This window comes from Chionomys nivalis, chromosome 7 (assembly GCF_950005125.1).
Source record: "Chionomys nivalis chromosome 7, mChiNiv1.1, whole genome shotgun sequence".
Lineage (NCBI taxonomy): Eukaryota > Metazoa > Chordata > Mammalia > Rodentia > Cricetidae > Chionomys > Chionomys nivalis.
In genome coordinates, this window is record NC_080092.1 from 35,854,411 (window position 1) to 35,872,993 (window position 18,583).

The following is an 18,583-nucleotide window of genomic DNA, read 5'->3' on the forward strand; positions in this document are numbered from 1 at the left end:
AGCTGCACCATCCCATGGCTGGGGTCATAGACAATAAAAATGAGAGAAAGAGAGAGGAGAGAGAGAGAGAGAGAGAGAGAGAGAGAGAGAGAGAGAGAGAGAGAGAGAATATGCATGTGTGTATGCATATAGGTGTGTGTGTACCACACACACACCTATATGGATACACACACAATGGAAAGCTATTCAGTCATTAAAATAATCATGAAATCCTTCATTTACAAACTGACAAGATTTAATGGGTCTGGAGGATATTGCTACAATTTAAATGAGTCAGAGAAACAGTGTTTCACAGAGAAACACTGAAGTACAGTATCATTCTCTATTGTGATATTAAGACTTCCCTACCCATGATTAAAAACAATAAAAATTACCTTAAGAACTCTGAAGTAGCTGTAAGTCAGGTTTTGTCATTGAGACTGTGACAAATACTGAGAGAAACCACTTAGAGGAGGAAGGGTTTATTTTGGCTCATGGTTGGGGTGGCTTCAGCCCATGATCAGCTGGCTCTATTGCTTCCAGGGCTGTGGCTAGGTATATCATCATGTTGGGGAGTGTGTGGCAAAGCAGAGATGCTCACTTCATGGCAGTTACGAAAGCAAAGGAGCCATAGGACAGAGGCAGGGCCAAGGCAGACCCTTCAAGGGCACCTCCACCATCCCTGTGATCCACTCCCTCCAACTTCTACTCACTCTATGCAAATGTTGAGTCTGTCACTGGATTGACCTATTAATTAGATTATAACCCTCACAATCTAGTCTGTGGAAGCTCCGTCATGGACACACTGGGAGGTATGCTTTACAAATCTCCTAGGTGCTTCTCAAGCCAATCAAGATTAAGTATCACAGTGGCTTTTTGCACAGACAACTGTAGAACATTGTTTTCATTGGGTCTGAACATCAGACTGGAGAAATAGGTATTTCTCCATCTCACCTGACAGCATCCTAAACAATCCTATCTTGCATATGGATGCTCTGGGCCGAAAATAGCTGATGTAGAATTCCTCTCTTATGCTGTGAATACTATTGATTAATAAAGGGCTGCTCTAGACCTATAGCAGGGCAGAACTTAGATAGGCAGCTCCAATCCGCTTCAAGAGGAAGATGGGCATCAAAGAGGATCCTTATGGAGTTGGTTAGCCATTTGGGCAAGAAACTGCTCTTGCCTGGACTGCTTGATAAATTGGACATGAAGCACCTGCAGAGAAATGACTGATGAACTTGCCTAAAGGTGAGATGGTCCTTTGGGGTTCCTGCTTCATGAAAGAGTCTGCTAGACATTCTGCAGGACACAGAAGAAAGTGACTGACAAACTGCCAATATAGGTGGAACTGTCTTTGAAATTTCTTGCTTCCTCAAAAAGTCTGCCAGATACTATGGGCCTGTAGGCTGAAGATGGATGCCCCAATGGTACAGAAGAACTTTTGGTGACTATCCAGGCAGTGAGATGTCTCTGTCATTTCTAGAGTTTTGGAAGTTGCTTACAATGTACTTCCTGTTTACTTAGCTAATATTATATCCTTCTGGAGTCTCTGATGGAGTTGAAGAATTTATAGTTATAGTTTTCCTTAGTTATAATAAAACATAAAGTAGATATAAATATTGTAACTGTAATTCTTGCTTAATACCTGTTTTGTTATATGTAATTTTACTATGTTAAAGTTAAAACCATCCTTTTTATTTAAACAGAAAAGGGGAGATGATGTAGGATTCCCCTCTGTATGCTGTGAATACCATTGGTTAATAAAGGGCTGCTTTGGACCTATAGCAGGGAATAACTTAGATAGACAGAGAAAACTAAACTGAATGCTGAGAGAAAGGAGTCAGAAGCCATGGAGCTGCTGCCAGAGACAGACACACTGAAACTTTGCTGGTGGGGCACGACCTCGTGGTGATGAACAGATTAATGGAGATGGGATAAATTAATATGTAAGAGTTAGCCAATACGAAGTTAGAACTAATGGGCCAAGCAGTGATTTAATTAATACAGTTTCTGTGTGGTTATTTTGGTTCTGCGCGGCCAGGATGAACAAACAGCTCCTTTCAACAAACAGCAACTATGAGCTAGCGGGATGTGGAGGAGCAGAGCTTTGATTGCCAGTGGGGCTGCAGTACTCTGTAGCAGTCCCCAGGCACTCAATGTCAAAAACAACAGTATGGGCTGGGGAGATGTCCAGTGGGTAACGTGCTGGCCACAGAAGCATGAAAGGCTGGATTTGGATTCTCAAGACTCATGTAAAAGCTGGGTGTGGCAGCACGAGTTTATAATCCCAGTGCTGGGAGGGGCAGTAGAGGCAGGTGGATCCCGGAGCCTCCCAAAGAATGAGATCCAGGTTTGGTAAAAGATCCTATCATAAGGAAATGCACTGAAAAGTGAGACACCTGAATTCCTGCTGTGAACACTCCAAATATGCATACTTACACGCATGCACCACACACACACACATACACACACTATGCCTATAGACAAACACACACATTTACCTCACATACCCCCACACCTTATGTGCACACACAAACATACCCCATGCACACACAAATACACCCTATACATACACACACATACCACATGCACACACTTACATGCACAAACACACATGCACAAAGAAAGAAAAGAGAAAAATCACATAGTATTAACAACAGTAGTAACTTAACAGCAGTAGTAACTTGAGCTCACTCCTTTTGGGTTAGCGCTGCGTGAAATGTGAAATTTTCCCTTTACCATTTGAAGACAGGCTGTCAGATTCTAGAACACACAGGAAAGATGTCAACAGTAGTGCTGAAGATTCAGTTTTTCAGTGTATGTGCTGATCACTCAGAGGAGAAATTCAGCTACTCTAAGGCCAACTAAACATCAAGAGACCTTATTATTATTATTATTATTATTTTAAAAGTAGTGTCTATAGTCTGGACCATAGTGTTCATTCAGCAGCCCAGGATGGATTCCCAGTGTGTGACACCCTCCCGGCCTGATAAAGGGTCACCTCCACACCTCTTTGTTGGGCATAAGTCAATCCCCTGCTCTGAGAATGGCTACCTTTCAATATGAACCAGAGGCTGAAATTGATGTTGGCATCCATGGGGTGATGTACAAGGCCTGAGATCTCCTCAGGGGCCACTTTGTGATGCCCAGGAGTGTGAGAGTTCCTAATGGAGAATGAACTGGAGGGAGCTTTTCCATTAGCATAGTTCATGAGGTGGTCTTAACTGAGGAGGCTGGAGGCCTTCGAGCATCGTAATGTTGTTGTAGCTACTTGCTGAACTGATCCAGACATCAAGGTCACCCTAGTGTTTAAGCGTATTGACCAGGATCTAAGGGCATACCGCAACAAGCACCCCCACCAGGCTTGCCGGTTGAGACCATCAGGGATCTGATGGGTCAGTTTCTAAGCAGTCCATATTTTTTTCATGCATATTGCATTGTTCACTGGGACCTGACACCAGAGAACGTTCTGGTGACAAGTAACAGGGCTGTCCAGCTGGCTGACCTTGTCCTAGACAGAATCTACAGCTGTGTCTTTGCAGACATGTTTTGTCGAAAACCTCCCTTCTGTGGAAACTCCGAAGCTGGCCAGTTGGGCAAAATCTTTGCTCTTATTGGATTGCCTCCAGAAGATGACTGGCCTCCGGAGCTAAAGCCTCTTCCCTCAGAGGGCCTGAGATGGAGGAATTCAACGTGCAGTGCTAGAGATGCTGACTTTTAACCCACAAGCGAATCTCTGCCTTCCTTCCGAGCCCTGCAGCACGTGTCCACACAAGGAAGAAGGTGACCGGAGTGAGAAGAAGAGTGGCTGCCTCTCCCCGCTTCTGGACACTTGAGTGGAGAAAATTTACTGAAAAGGCCACCTCTGCTTTCCTCTGAGGCTGTGGAGATGCCTCCAGTTTTTTGTTTTTTGTTTTTGTTTTTCCAGAGAATATTTAAGCCTTATGACATGCCCTACTCCTCCATATGAGGCTCACCCTTTTGCCTTCCCATTTCTCTTTACTAAAGCATGGGCATACCTTGTCTTCTTTTCTCCATGATTTATATAGGGATCTTTTTGTGTGTGTGTGTGTACAGAAAAGCAAAATAAGACAAAGGAAAAAAATAAATAAAAAGAAAGATGAGTTTCCCCAAAGCTTGGTGAGACTGTTGTGGGGACACTGGCTCACTGATGTAATCTGGTTCCACACCTGGCAAGGGTAAGGAATGAATAGGCTGGTACATGCCAAACACGGGCTCAGGGGATTGGGTGAGAAGTGTGATATTCATTCTCTGGACACTCACGCTTTAGTTGCATTTGGGAGGCCTCCAATACAGTGGTGGGAATAAAGAGAAATTTTCCAGAGTGGTCGGTACCAAGAATGAGCTTGAGAATGCTGAGGTAGGAAGCACCTGGTGGTGGTTACTTGAGAGTGCGCAGGCAGGGAACACTGTTCTCGAAGGTGATGTCTGAGCTGAGCTGCAAGAAAGAAACCAAATGGCCTCTGTAAAGACCCTGGAAGAATGTTACCAGCCAGAGGAACAGCATGGGGACTGACTAGAAAGTCTTGAGTCACAAATGTGAGGTGTGACAGGAACTCAGTAATCCAAGTGAGCTGGTATGGGACATAGGTCACACATGAGGACGGGAGGTGAAATCCACCTAAGAGTACCCATAGACAGTTCCAAGGTGTATGTGCACGCATATGTATGTGCGTGCGTGCGTGCGTGCGTGCGTGTGTGTGTGTGTGTGTGTATGTGTGTTTTATCCTGACTGGGAGGCTCTTAGGGTGCTTTTGAGTCGAGGAACTGACAGGAAGGAAGACAGGTCTATTGGACAGGAAGCTGTGGTAGAACACAGGCAGGAGCTTCTTATGGTCTGACTAGTGTGACATCTGTAGAAGAGATAAGTGGGCGAAATAGGAGATATTTAGGGGGCTGGGTGTGTAGTCCAGAGATAGAGCATGTGCTTGGGATGGACGAGGCCCTGTGTTTGATCCTCACCATCAAATACAAACACAGATGGGTGTGTGTAAAATGGTGGCGTGGTTAGTATTGTTACTGTCTAGGGGGTCTTGATCCAGTTCATATTCTATGCCAGCTAAAGAATAAAAAGATAGGAAAAACTCAGGCATAGCAGATAGACTCAGGGGAATTCTCAAACACAGTAAACAGGATCAGATAGGATGAGCAGTGAAAGCAAGGCTTTCTCTAGGGGTGAGGAAGCACACACATACAGCAGACACACACGCACAGGGATAAAGACCCTTCACAGACCAGAAGGGGGCTGGGGAAGTCTCCCTTGAGGATCGCTCTCCCTGACCTTGGCCAACATTCCAGCTTTCTTGGGTCCCCAACAATAATGCCCCACTGTCAACAGGAAGTAGTCATAGAAGATGATGTCACCCTTTACCAATTGTAATCAGCAAATAGGCGGGGATGTTAAGTCTCAAACCTGGGGACAAATGACTGAGGTGCCTATTTAACTTATCAAAGCAGACCTGGCCTCCTGGTCTCAGCATCCCTCAGTTCCTACCCTAAACTTTGCCAACCCAGGGCTGGACTGCCCTTCCCCGAGACTCTCTTCTCTGTACAATCCAGACATTTTGATTACCTGCTCCTTTCGTACCTTTGACCTCTTGGCTGCTGCACCTGGTTGTGTCCCCCTTACCCCGTCATCTGTCACCTCACATGGATCAGGGGCATGGCCACTCTGGGCTCTCCCAGATGTCACTGTGTCGCTGCCTCTGGCCATGCTCTCCCTTTTATCAACAAAAACCTTTCTCCTCCACCATACCTAGAAGCAGCCATGTCCTTCCTTTTATTTCTTTTTCTCACTCAGGGACAGGGGTTTTAAGGGTTTTGAAGGGGTTTTCCTCAGTTTTAGAGTTGGTCAGTTTGAATTAAGAAAGAAAGGCAGCTGTTTTGGAAGTTCACCATGTCACTTGGCCATGGCTCCTCTCCCTATCTGTCTGCCTATCAGGAAATGTGTCTAACCACTAGTCCCTCAGCTATTGGACATGGGCACAAGAGCTGAGGATGGCTCCTAGACTTTCAGCCCAAGCAACTTGGTGGCATTTGGTACCAGTTTCTGAAAAGGGGAACTGATATGGCAGAGGTTTGGGAAATTGTTTTTAAATTTAATTTATTATTGTTTTGTGTTAGGCTTTGGGAAAGTCGGGACAATTTACTCAGTGAAACTTAGCATTATAGTCATTACAAGCTACACAGCTCAGTGACGTGTTTTTAGAGTGTGGAGCTGTGCCACTTCCGCTGTGGAACACTTTCCAGTTTACAAAAGCAGAAACTGCATGCATTAAACTAATTTGCTACTCTTTGTGCAAGCCCACATGTGTAAAACATGCACGTGCACATCAGCTTTATGCAAACCCACACATGTAAAACATGCATGAGCATACCAGCTTTGTGCAAACCCACACATGTAAAACATGTATGAGCACACGAGCTTTGTGCAAACCCACATATGTAAAACATTCATGTGCACATCAGTTTTGTGCAAACCCACACATGTAAAACATGCATGAGCACACCAGCTTTGTGCAAACCCACACATGTAAAACATTCATGTGCACATCAGCTTTGTGCAAGCCAGAAGGGCAGAGTGGCTTACATAAAGTTGATGTCAGGACGATTCTTTATTGCTCTTCCACCTTCTTCACTGAAGAAAGGTCTCTCAAGCACTGAGCTCACCTGTGTAGTTGTTCTTGCTGACCAGCTTGCTCTGGAGATCCCCTTTGTGGTGGTTTGAATGAGCAAGACCCCCATAAACTTACAAGTTTGGATTTTTGGTCCCCAGTTAGAGGAACTGTTTGAGAAAAATTAGGAGGTGTGGCCTTGTTGGAGGTAGTGTGTCACCATGGATGAACTTTCAGGTTTTAAAAGCATAAAAGCACCAGTCTCTCTCTCTCTCTCTCTCTCTCTCTCTCTCTCTCTCTCTCTCTCTCTCTCTCTCTCTCTCTCTCTCTCTCCCAGCTGCCTGCAGATCAGGACGTAAAGCTCTCAGCTACTGCTCCAGTGCTGTGCCTTCCTGCTTCCCATCACAATGATCATGAACTAAGCCTCTAAAACTGTAAGCCATCTCCCAACTAAATGCTTCCTTGTGTAACAGCAGTTCTCAGCCTGTGGGGCTCCAAAAGGATTTACACTATGATTCAAAACATAGCAAAATTGTGTTACAAAGCAGCAATGAAAATAGTTTTATGGTTGGGGGGTCACTACAACATGAGGAACTGCACTGAAAGGTCACAACGTTAGGAAGGCTGTGAACCACTGCTTTATAAGTTGTCTTGGTCATGGTGTCTTTTCACAGCAGTTGAACAGTGACTAAGAGTCTGTCTCTACTTTCTGACCTGGAATTATGGGATGTGACATCACCCCGCTAGCATTTCTGGTCCCCTTTCTTGAACAGCAAGCACTTTGAGCACTGAGCTATTTCCCCAGCTTCTGGCTCTTTTGATCTTTTGGGTATATGTCTAGATATAGAATTTCTGGGTCATGTGGTAATACCATTTTTTTTTGTTTGCTTGCTTTTCAAAACAGGGTTTTTCTGTGTAGCTCTAGTTGTCCTGGAACTCACTCTGTAGACAAGGCTGGTCTCAAACTCAGACATCTGCCTGCCTCTTCCTCCTGAACACTGGAATTAAAGACATGTGCCACCAAAACCTGAATTTTATTTTTTTGGTGGTTCTGAATATCAAACCTAATAAGCCTTGTGTATACTAGGAAATCCCTCTACCACTAACCTATATCCCCAAACCTATGTTTAACTTTTTTGAAGAACTTTTCTCTCTCTTTCTCTCTCTCTCATGTTTGTAGGGGGGTAACTGTAGTTTTGACATTCTTGTAAGCAACTTTAAAGATTCTGATTCCTTACACCCATATCAGCAAAGTTATTTTCTGGTGTTTGCTTGTTTAAGGTTTAATTTTATTATTTTTAAATTTGTTTTTACTATTTTTAATCATGTATATGTGTGTCTGTGTGTGGATATATGCACATGGGTTCAGGTGTCCTAGGAAGCCAGAGGTACCAGATTCCCTAGAGCTGGAGTTACAGGTGGTTGTGAGCTACCTGTTGCGGGTGCTGGGAACTGAACTTGGGTCCTCAGGAAGAGAGGCATATGTCTGTAACCTCTCTGAGCCATTTCTTCAGCACCTGTTTCTGCAGGGTTTTTGTTTGTTTGTTTGTTTATTCTAGGGTCTCACTACGCAGCTCTGGCTGGTCTGGAACTCTCTTCATACAATGGACAGCCTTGAACTTAGGGATCTGCCTTCCTGTGCCTCTGCCTCCTGAGGGGTGGGACTAAAGATGAGCCCTTTGCTGAGAAGCGGAAGAGACACGGTGTCTACTCAGCTGCTAGAGTTAGCAGTCAGTGTGTGGCAGGTTCAGTTAGAACTCTGTGTGAAATCAGTTTTATGTGTCTCCCTCCCTGGGAAGGATGTCTAGGTAGCGGGTGCAATATTATGCCTGGGTGTTTCTGTGAGGGTTTGTTCTAGAAGAAACCAGAAAGAATTTGAATCAGTACACCAAGTAAAGACCTACCCTTGCCTGTGTGGACAGACACCACCCAGAGACTATCAAAAGAAAGCCTGCAAAGAACAAAACACAGGAATGGAACATTCTCTCCTCCTCTTCCTTCCCCTCCTTTCCTGCCTCCTTCCTCTCACATCTCCTCCCCCTCTTCTTCCCCACCTTTCTCCTTCCCCTCCTCCTCCTCCTCCTCCTCCTCCTCCTCCTCCTCCTCCTCCTCCTCCTCCTCCTGTCCAGGCTAGTCTGGAACTCACTGTGTAATTGAAGATGAGTTACAGCCTTCAGGTCACTTAAAAAGAACTTCAGTGGAGGAACATCATGTCTTTCTTGATAGGACTGCCAGATACTGTACACTGCCACGGGCTCTTAACTCCAGCAATGACAAAGAAGGCCAGTGTGAAGCCGGGAAGATGACTCAGTTGGTAAAGTTATCACTGTGCAGGGATGAGGATAGGAGATCTAGCTTTAGCACCCACATTAACTAAAAACAAAAGCAAGCTGGATGCAGTTGCCCTTACCTTTAATTTCAATGACTGAAGGGTAGAGACAAGAGGATGTCCGGGGCTGCTGGCCAGCCAGTCTAGCCAAGTCAATGAGCTCCAAGTGGACCTAGCTGAGGAGCTATGGAGGGCTGCTAGCTGCTCGTGGAGACAGCCATTCTTCTTTAGGGGTGCGGTGCCTTGGAAGTTGGCCTTGTTCCAGCGGATGACCTAGAATCTATGCTTATGTGGGGAGTACTAGATGGACTTGGTGTGTTATTAAAAAATAAAAGAGGACATGAAGTGTGTGTGGGGGAGGATGGGGGAGATCCAGATGAGTAGAAGGAGGAGGCTAGGGGTAAATTTGGCAAAAATTTATTGTATACATGTATAAAATTCTCCAAGAATAAATAAAAAATCTGTGTTGGGAGCATATCATGAAGGCCCTTGTGCCCACAGATCTCCAGTTAAGCACCTGTTAAAACAGGTTTGTGTTTCCAATGGGAAAGGTGTAGCAAACCTGTTCTTCCATCCAGAAAGCTGCGAACTGGAAGTGATTAACTACCTGGTGATCTGTGTTATCTGTTGGGCCAGGCCATATCAAGCTCCTACATCCAGGACCGGAGGTGACTAGTAATCTAAATGACCCTTACAGCCCAGGGCTCCCTAAGCCCCCACAACCAGGACTAGAGGTGGCTAACGGCCCAAATGACCTCTATGCTATCTGTATGGCCGAGACCAGGCCAGACCCTTCCTTAGGCCTTTAACTAGTACAGGTAGCCTATCTCTAGAACCCATCTTGAAGGACATGGCATGCACCCTGGGTTGAGCGTCAATGTAATTATGCTTCCTGAGCACCGGGATTCTATAATAGAATAATTCCAGAAACATCCCCACCCCCACCTGCTAAATTATACGGGGCTTAAGTTTGTTGGGAATAAACTGTGTGATATCAGACTCCCCAAAGTCTTATTCCAGGTTGATGAAGTCAATCTGAACAGTTTTCACTTCCACCTCTTTGAGGTTCTCTGCCTGACACCTGCAGAGATCCCATCAAATATGCTAATAAAAATAAGGCGGAGAGCATTTGAGAAGGCATTCAAGGTTGAGCTCTGGCACCCACAAGCAGGACATGCTTGAGTGTGCGTGTGTGTGTGCATACACACTCATACACACACTCACACACATACTCACACACACTCACACACATACTCACACACACTCACACACATACTCACACACACTCACACACATACTCACACACACTCACACACATACACACACTCACACACTCACACACATACTCACACATACACACATACTCACACACACTCACACACATATACTCACACACACATACACACACATATACTCACACACATACTCACATACACTCACACATACCACAAACACACACACTCACAGTCACACACACTCACACACGCACTCTCACACTCACATACAGACAGATGAACATTGCAAATTTGACTCATGTCATGCTTTACTTCCTGTTCTCTTCAATCTGCAGCCCCTGATCCTTTGTGTCAATAAATCTTAGTTCCTCCATCGTATTATCACCCTGCTCACCTGAATTCCAAAGTCCCAACTCCAGCCATTTGTGCATGTCCCTCCCACCCTAGACCAGTAAAGGAAATCCCACAACTTTGTGATTTGGCTTCCAGTCACAGCCGAGAGTGTCTCTCCCAGCTGGTGGTTTCTTCCTTCCCAGCAGTCATCCCAGCGACATCTTAATTCAGTTTCAGCCTGGGCTGGAGGGGAAACTGGCCAGTTTATCTTGGACTTGGATTTTAGAAGTCAGCTGAGGAAGTTTGGGGACAGAATAAGCTTGGACGGAAGGAAAGCAAAGTTCATAGAGGGGGTGGAGTGGTTGAGACTCACGGAGTCTGGGTGTGGCCCTGGCTTTGAGAACTGTGACCCCAAGGCGAGGGACTGATTGTTCAGGCTCCTGCGGAGTTCCCAGAATGTGGGCACATAACTGGGCTGGCTGTTGTCCAGCAGAGGTACGTTACACAGAAAAGCTGGAGATGGTTAGAGATGGTGCAAGAGGCCTTGCCCGGCTCTCAAGCTCCTGGCAGGTGGGAGACAAGCAGCTTCCTGGGAGGGTTCAGAAGGAAGGGGGCATCAAGGGGAAGCCAGGCCCGGGAAGGCAAGGGCAGGGGTAAGAATGTCACATTAGATCCTAGCTTCTACTCAGCCACACCGTCTGCTTCAGCCCCAGTGAGGGGACTCTAGCCTGCCTGAGCACGGCAAACACAGCTCTGGCAGGCCTTGCCTTCCTCCCCCATTTCCTCTGCTTTGCTAAAAAGCAAAGGATTCAGATTACATTCCTAAAGCTAGCCACCAAGGTCTGTTCCCTTATTCGGCCTCTTCCTCCTCCTGAGGCTGACTACTAAGGTCCAGCTATCAAAGTATTGAAGTCCAGCAATCAGAAACCCTTTTGTGACTACTCTAACTAACCTGTCCAATCAAAATTAAATGCCTCACCCTAACACCGGGTTTCCCTTTTTACCTTTATAAACTGCCATTTGCCTATGGCCCATGTCTGCTCTTCTCTATCCAGAGGCAGTCCTTTATTCCTCTGGGACAAATATCCCTTCCCCTTCTTCCTTGTTCCTTTGCCTTTCTTCCTCCCTCTCTAGCTCCTGTCTTTGTCTTTGTCCTGTCTGTCCTTTTGGGACATATAAATCTCCTTTGTGCCGAGAACTTGGTCTTGAGGTGTTCTGAGCCAACTTGAAGGGCCTTACACTCAACAGGATACTTACATGCACCTTCTGAGACACTGTCTGTGAGTCCTTAGAGGTCTTGGTGCCAGGCTCTCTCAGCTGGGAAGTGAGTTAGCATCAAAGGGGGTATTGATGGCCACATATCCTGCTCCCCAGCCCCTGCCTTCTATGAATCCAAGAGTTCGGCTACAAACTTGAGCTATGAAACGTCCTCCAGCCTCAGAAAACTATAAAAAGACACCCCATTTCTGACCTTCATCAGAGACCCTGCCATGCTGTCTCTGAGGCAGAGGGTGGAGTGGGGCGGGTGGTGAACTCTCTTCTGAGTCCCTGCCACACTGCCTGCCCACGGTATCAATAAATCTTCGAGTAAACTCCTTATTCCCCGTAATCTGTCTGTGTCCCTCGTGAACCCCCACTCCAAAACCTAGCAATGAGAAGATGTGCAAATCAACTAAGGGTAGGTGCCTCTAAAGAGGGCAGCGGAGTTGGGAAGGCAGAGCAGTGTGGAGGGCTGGTGGATGGCAGGGGAGGGGGGAAGGGGGCTCAGGGGGGGAATCTTCATGAGTTTTTTGTTTGTTTGCTTTGTTTTTTATTTTTCTAGTCAGGGTTTCTCTGTGTAACCCTGGATATCCCGGAACTCATTCTATAGACCAGGCTGGCCTTAAACTCAGAGATCCACCTGCCTCTGCCTCCTTAGTGCTGGATTAAAGGACTGAGCCACTCACTGAGATGGCTCAGAGGTTTGAATAGGAAGCTTGCAGCACCCAGTGCTGGAAGAATCTAGGCTCAAGGTTCACAGGATCAGGTTTTAGACTTTTCCGTGCCAACGTAGGCAGAGACACTGGGTAATAGTTCAAGTCCTTGTATTTTTTTTTTTTTCCCAACCTGTTAAGCAGTCTGCTAAATATCACCTTGGTGATAAGGTCATCCACCCCTGCAGAACCAGCTTGGCTGGGTCTGGCCAAGAGTAGAGGTGAGTGCTCTAAGGTGTGAAATGTTCAAAAAATGACTAGACTCAGCTTCCTCAAACAGCACCAGTCGGGGGCACCAGGCTGGGCTAGTGACCTAAGTCACCTCAGGGCCAGAGTTTTGCAGTCTTCAAGTTCTGTCCCTTTGTTTCCTAAGGCCTAACTGGGAGTGTAGCTCAGTGGCAAAGAAGCTCCCGCTGAGCCCGCTGGTGCTATAGGGTCACCGCAACACAAAGAAAACAGAAACAATGACGGAGACCTGCTAGTTCAGTAGGCAATAGAAGTATTTATTTTAAAGCCTTTATTATGGTCAAAAATGGCACTCCTGACATAGCCAAGGATGACCTTGAATTCCTGATCCTCCTGCCCCCCTTCTACACGCTGGGATTACAGGTGTGTCCCATCACCCCGGGTCATCTCACATCTGTGTCTCAGGTTGCCAAGTGCAGAGGACCCCTTATTAGAATGCAGTGATCAGAACCTTGGGGTTTTCTTCTCTGTCCACAGAGGCTGCTGGTTTTTTCCCACATCTGAACCTGGAAAGAAAACAGTGGCAGAAAAAAAATTAAACAGTTAGGACTCTTCTCCTTAAAACACCAGACTGACATAGGAAAACATTTCCCCATTTGACCAGTGAAAAACCTGTGAATTCTAACTAAAGAACCTAACAGGTGCAGACCTCATGACGTAGGATTTGAGCTACTTTCTTGATTAAACACAAAGTCAAGAATCTAAGTTCTTTGGTTTCCCTGAAGAAAAAAAAAAAAGGATTAAAGGGTAGCAGGAAGTTTATGGCAATACTGAAGAATTATACTGAGAAATCAGAATGATTAGATGAATTATCAACACAAGCACCTGTTCAAATTTCTGACAGACCATTATCTACACATACGGACTTAGCTTTATTATGGTCTGCCACGGCTAACACTTTATCTCACAGAACCCCCAGGCAGTCACATGAAATATTCCCATGTAATAAATGGGAAGACCGACGGTTGAGAAGACAAATACTTTCCCTATTAATTAATTTACGCCATAAGTTGGGAATTCGGAGCCAGGCCGATGCAGCTCAGAGTCAGTTTCTCCATCTAGCCGCTGAGCTTTACGCCTGTTTGGCCTTTGCCTCTGGGTCCTGGCACCGAGTTCCCGAATCTCTTGTGGTTTCCTGAGTTCTATGAGGGCGCTTAGCTAGCCCAGCATGGGGACAGGCTCCCAGAAGAAGCCTTCATTTAAGAGCACAGACCTTTGTGGCTTTGCTCTCTCAACCTCTGCAGAGAAGGGTAGGGTGGGGATAGAGTGAGTGACCAATCAAGCACACAGGATGGAGAATCTGCATCCTGTGAGGTTTGGGGAGCTCCTGAACCATGGCCTGCCTCTGCTGTCAGGGGAGCAGTAGCCCCACACTCAGGGTTTCCAGCACCCAGCTGCCTGTATTCTTCCTCAGACAGTGCTGACGGCTGGTGAGGGAAGTGTTCCCTAAGCTGTGAGGCTTCCTAACAAGTGGCTGAACACAAAGATGGGAGCTGTGGGACCCCAGACTTTTGTAGCCAAGTCAAACATTAGTGAGAACGACTTGTAGTTGGCATCCACAGTTTGAGAAAGGTGTGGGATTGGGCCCTCACACTTGAGGGGTCTGATGGCTAGGTGTGGTGTTAGAATTGAGCCAAATTGTGGGAACACCCAGATTTGTATTCTTGTGTGTGTGGATGTGTGTGTGCACAAATGTGTATGTAGGTGCATGTTAGGGTTTTGAGTCAGTATCTCTCTGAACCTGGAGCTCACTAATTTGACCGGATTGACTGACCAGCAAGCCTCAGGGTCAGCGCTGCCTCTGCTTTCTTGGAACTGGAATTACAGAAGTCATGCCTGGTTTTTACATGGATGCAAACGAACTGTAAGCCAAAATAAACCTTTCTGTGTAAGCTGTTCTTGGCCACAGCATTTTATCACCACAACAGAATGGTATCTACTACAGAGGATAACTGGGGGAAATCAAATCTCTCCTTTCACTCTCGGATCAAGGAACGGAGCTCAGGTGCCCAGTCTTGGTGGTCAGCACCTTCACCCTCTGTGCCATCTCACGGGCTCCTCTATTTCTTTAGACGTATGATGAGTAGACTGATTTTCATGTGTGCTGCACAGTTAAATTTTACCTTCTCTAAGTAGCCAGTTCCTGTCCTTTGCTGGCAAAACCTCTTCCCACGACTGCAGAACTTGGGACATCAGCCTCTGTCTACATTTGTGCTTTACATATTTCCCCCTTCTTATCAGCTTTGATTTTGCTGTTTTTTGTTGGTTGTCTGGTGTGGGGCCAGGGTCTCAGTGTGTAAGATGACCTTTAGCTCTTGATCTTGTCTCCCCCTCTTTGCTCAGTTCACATTTACACAAACTGTTTTGTTGTAGTAGATTCATGATTTTGTATTTTTAGTCCTATTTTTTTTCTTTCTAGAATTTATCTTGATGTATTTGGGAGGATTTAATTTTTTTCTTTAAAAAACCTGATTATTTTTACATATGCATGTATGCATGTATATATGGATGAATGGGCACTGAGGGGGTTCATCATTTGATCCAGGCTGGTCTTGAACTCCTGTATTCATGTGACCCTCCTACCTTACCCTCCCTTGAAGCTTGTACTATAGGTGTGTGCTCTGCTCTTCCCAAAGGATTTTAAGTTGATACGTGCTTGGTTAGTTTGTTTTAAATCATATTCTGAATTCTTTTATTTTCTTGGGCTTTGTTCTCTCCTGCCCCACTGGTCTCTATCCCTCCACCGTCGCCATGCCAATATTCCTCAGTGCCCCTCCACTAATCTCCACTCAGAGCTCCTCTTTTCCAGACCATGCTCAATATTCTCTCATGTTTATTCTTCCAATACTTTTGCTACTTACCCTCTCACTTTCTACATCTGGTCTAAGTTCTCTCTGGTAGAGCAATTCCAAAACTTTCAGGGAAAAAAAGTGTGATGATTCCAATCAGGACGGTCAGACTGCCCATGAGAATGTAGGGCAGGAGTCTGTTATAGGCCCCTGTAAAGCACCGGACACAGAGCATCAGTTAGATATGCACGTGCTCCTGGGAGTCATTTTGTCAAGGTGCAGACAGGCTGTGAGAGCAGATTTAGGCTAACCTTTTTCAGAAGAAGGAGAGTCAGCAAAATACGACAGGTTGTTCCAGTGGGATGCCACAGCCTGTGTAGCGAGCTGCGTGAAGCCACATCTGATAATCAGCTCCTAATTATGGCTAAGACCTGACTTATGCGGTGATCACGCAATGATTGTCAGCTGAGGGTCTTCGAAGCAGCAAACACCCAGGACCTGCCTTGAGGACCGACAAGGCCAGAACGCTAGGCCACTCCCAGCGTGTGCCTCAGGGCATAGAAGCACAGCACAACCGCGATAAGATCTGTTGGCCTGGACCTCTGTCCCTGCCGAAGGGGTGGGGGTGGGCGGCGGCTGCTCTGTGCTGCCACGACTCCACCTTCCACCTTCCAGCTCAGTGGGGAAGTGGAGTCTCCGCTCCCCCCCCCCACTACCTGCTTCCGAGCGCGGCTGAAAATGGCAGTAAGAATGCAACGTCCAAATTCCCTATAAGATAATTTAAGCGGGGTTCTTTCAGAGCAGCAAGCCTGCTTCCCTGAGTTCCGCTCCACTCCATGCACCAGTTTGGACCCAGAACAAATGCAGCTGGGGCTAGAAGGCAGCTGGAGCAGAACTTTGCTAGGTGGCTGTGGTGGAAGGCACATTGCCTCAGCAGTCGGTGCCTAGCTTGGCGGATGCCACAGCAGTGCTAAGAGTATCAGCAAACGCAACAAGTGCTGGAGCTGAGACAAGCTGGAGCACAGACCCCACAGGGCTGCCCGAGAACGCAGTGTAGCTGCAGGGCAAGGAAAAGGCAATGGCAGTTTCAGGCTCTGCAGGCCACTGAAGAGTCTGCGGCAGAGTGAATTTAAATCAAGAGACTGCCCTTTGTAGGAGCAGGTGGACCTACGGCTGGTACAACAAATGTCTTGTTCATTATTTCATTTGTATGACATCTGTTAATATTGCTAATGCCTCTTATGTGGTGAAACAACTCAATGGTTACTTGAATAGCCCTTGAAATGTTACAATTAGCACACCAGATTGTTGATACCTGTGTGATCTGTTTTAGCCAAAGGGTTGGTAGAATACCATAGCCCAAATGGGAGGTTGGGTCTAGTGGTGATTGGGAACCCTACTGCTGGCAATCTCAACACCTGTTGTCATGGGCATTTATCTTTAAATCCTGTGTAAGATCAGACAACCCATGAGAATGCAGCATATGGTCACTTAGCAGAAGCAGGATCAGCTGAGCTGCTAGGGAAGCCAAAGAGGTGCACGAGGGAGAAGGTGTCTTCCATGCACTCAGCTGACAAGAATGAATGTGCCACGGGGGTATGACAGCTGGGGTATGTTAAGAGAGGCAAGTCTATACCCTAGTCTGTCAGACATTTCTATCCATCCGGGGCTGTGTGTGACCAGGATTCAATATGACTCATGCAGCTAATCTGTCTAAAGAATTGTCTAGATATCCTTTAGGTAATTGGTCTGGTGAATTCGAAAACAACTGGAAAAGCTGCAAGTGGCGACTGCAGATTCCACACGCATGGACACCAGCCTGGCAGAAGGACTATCCTCCTGGATCACTCCATGGATCATCTGAAGGAGTGGGCGGGAGTAGGAGCCCTAACAGGCTTAATGGTGCTTGCCTCCCTGGTATGCCTGTGGTGCGTCTGTCACATAAGGGTTTCACAGCATCGCAATGCAGTTATGATCATTCAGGCCTTCACGGTCATTGAAGTAGGACAGTCCCCTCAAGCTTGATTATCTATATTTGAGCACAGGATGCGAGGCTTGCGCACTGCACTTGAGGTAAGCATATATCAACCTCAAGAAGAGCAAGTCTGATTGCATGTGGGTTGGTGTCTAGTTCCCACCTCTGTAAAAAGGCACCGGACAGGTCTAGTGTTCTCTGGGTGGATGACACCTGGACAGACACTAGTACATGTTCCATTTTTAACAGAGATCAGACCTCTACTCTTGCCTGTAGCTTTACAAAACAAAAGGGGGAACTGTAGCGAGCTGCGTGAAGCCACATCTGATAATCAGCTCCTAATTATGGCTAAGACCTGACTTATGCTGTGATCACGCAATGATTGTCAGCTGCTTGCGTATGCGTGGACCTATGGACAGTGCCCACCTGGCAATCCGGGGTTGGCGGCCCGTGCCTACTTAAGGGCTGGGAGAGGTTTCCCTGGGGAGAGAGGAGAGAGAGAAAGGGAAAGAGAATAAAGTCCTGAATAAACTGCTTAGCAAGAAGAGCTCCGGTGTTGCGTGTCTTCCTTGCTGGACGAGGGGGCCGTGACAAGCCTGCACTCCTACAATTATTTACCTCCTGGTTGTACATTAGCATACTGCTAGGCTCTAAGCTAACTGCATGTCCATCCGTGCATGACAGATGTTCCTTGGATAGACGTCTTCACTGTCAGAGCTTCCTTAGGTGAAGTAACTTGAGATGGGTGGTGAGAGCGAGAAACCTACCTGACTTCATTTTAAAGACAGGACTCATTATGCTGTATTTTTAAAAATAAGTTTCTATTTACTGTGAGAGTTGAGTAGCTAGCTCTGTTTCCTGAAACCTGACCTTTCCCAAGTCATGACCTTAATTTGTTTCTGAGACTACCCTGACCCTTCCTGACCTTTCTAATCACATGGTTGGTGATCACATGGCTTTTTTTTTTGTACTTTTTTATTGCCCATTTTTTCCTTTCTGTAAAACTATTCATGATTTAAAAGGGCTCAAGACGTGGATTCAGAACTTCTCTCTTTAACCCGACTTAGGAGGCAGTTGCTGGCCAGC

At 46.3% G+C, this 18,583-nt stretch overlaps 1 pseudogene; it reads left to right on the forward strand.

Moving 5' to 3' along the window:
- The first annotated feature begins 3,028 nt into the window (after positions 1–3,028).
- Positions 3,029–3,769, forward strand: LOC130876836 (cyclin-dependent kinase 4-like; annotated as a pseudogene).
- The last annotated feature ends 14,814 nt before the right edge of the window (positions 3,770–18,583 follow it).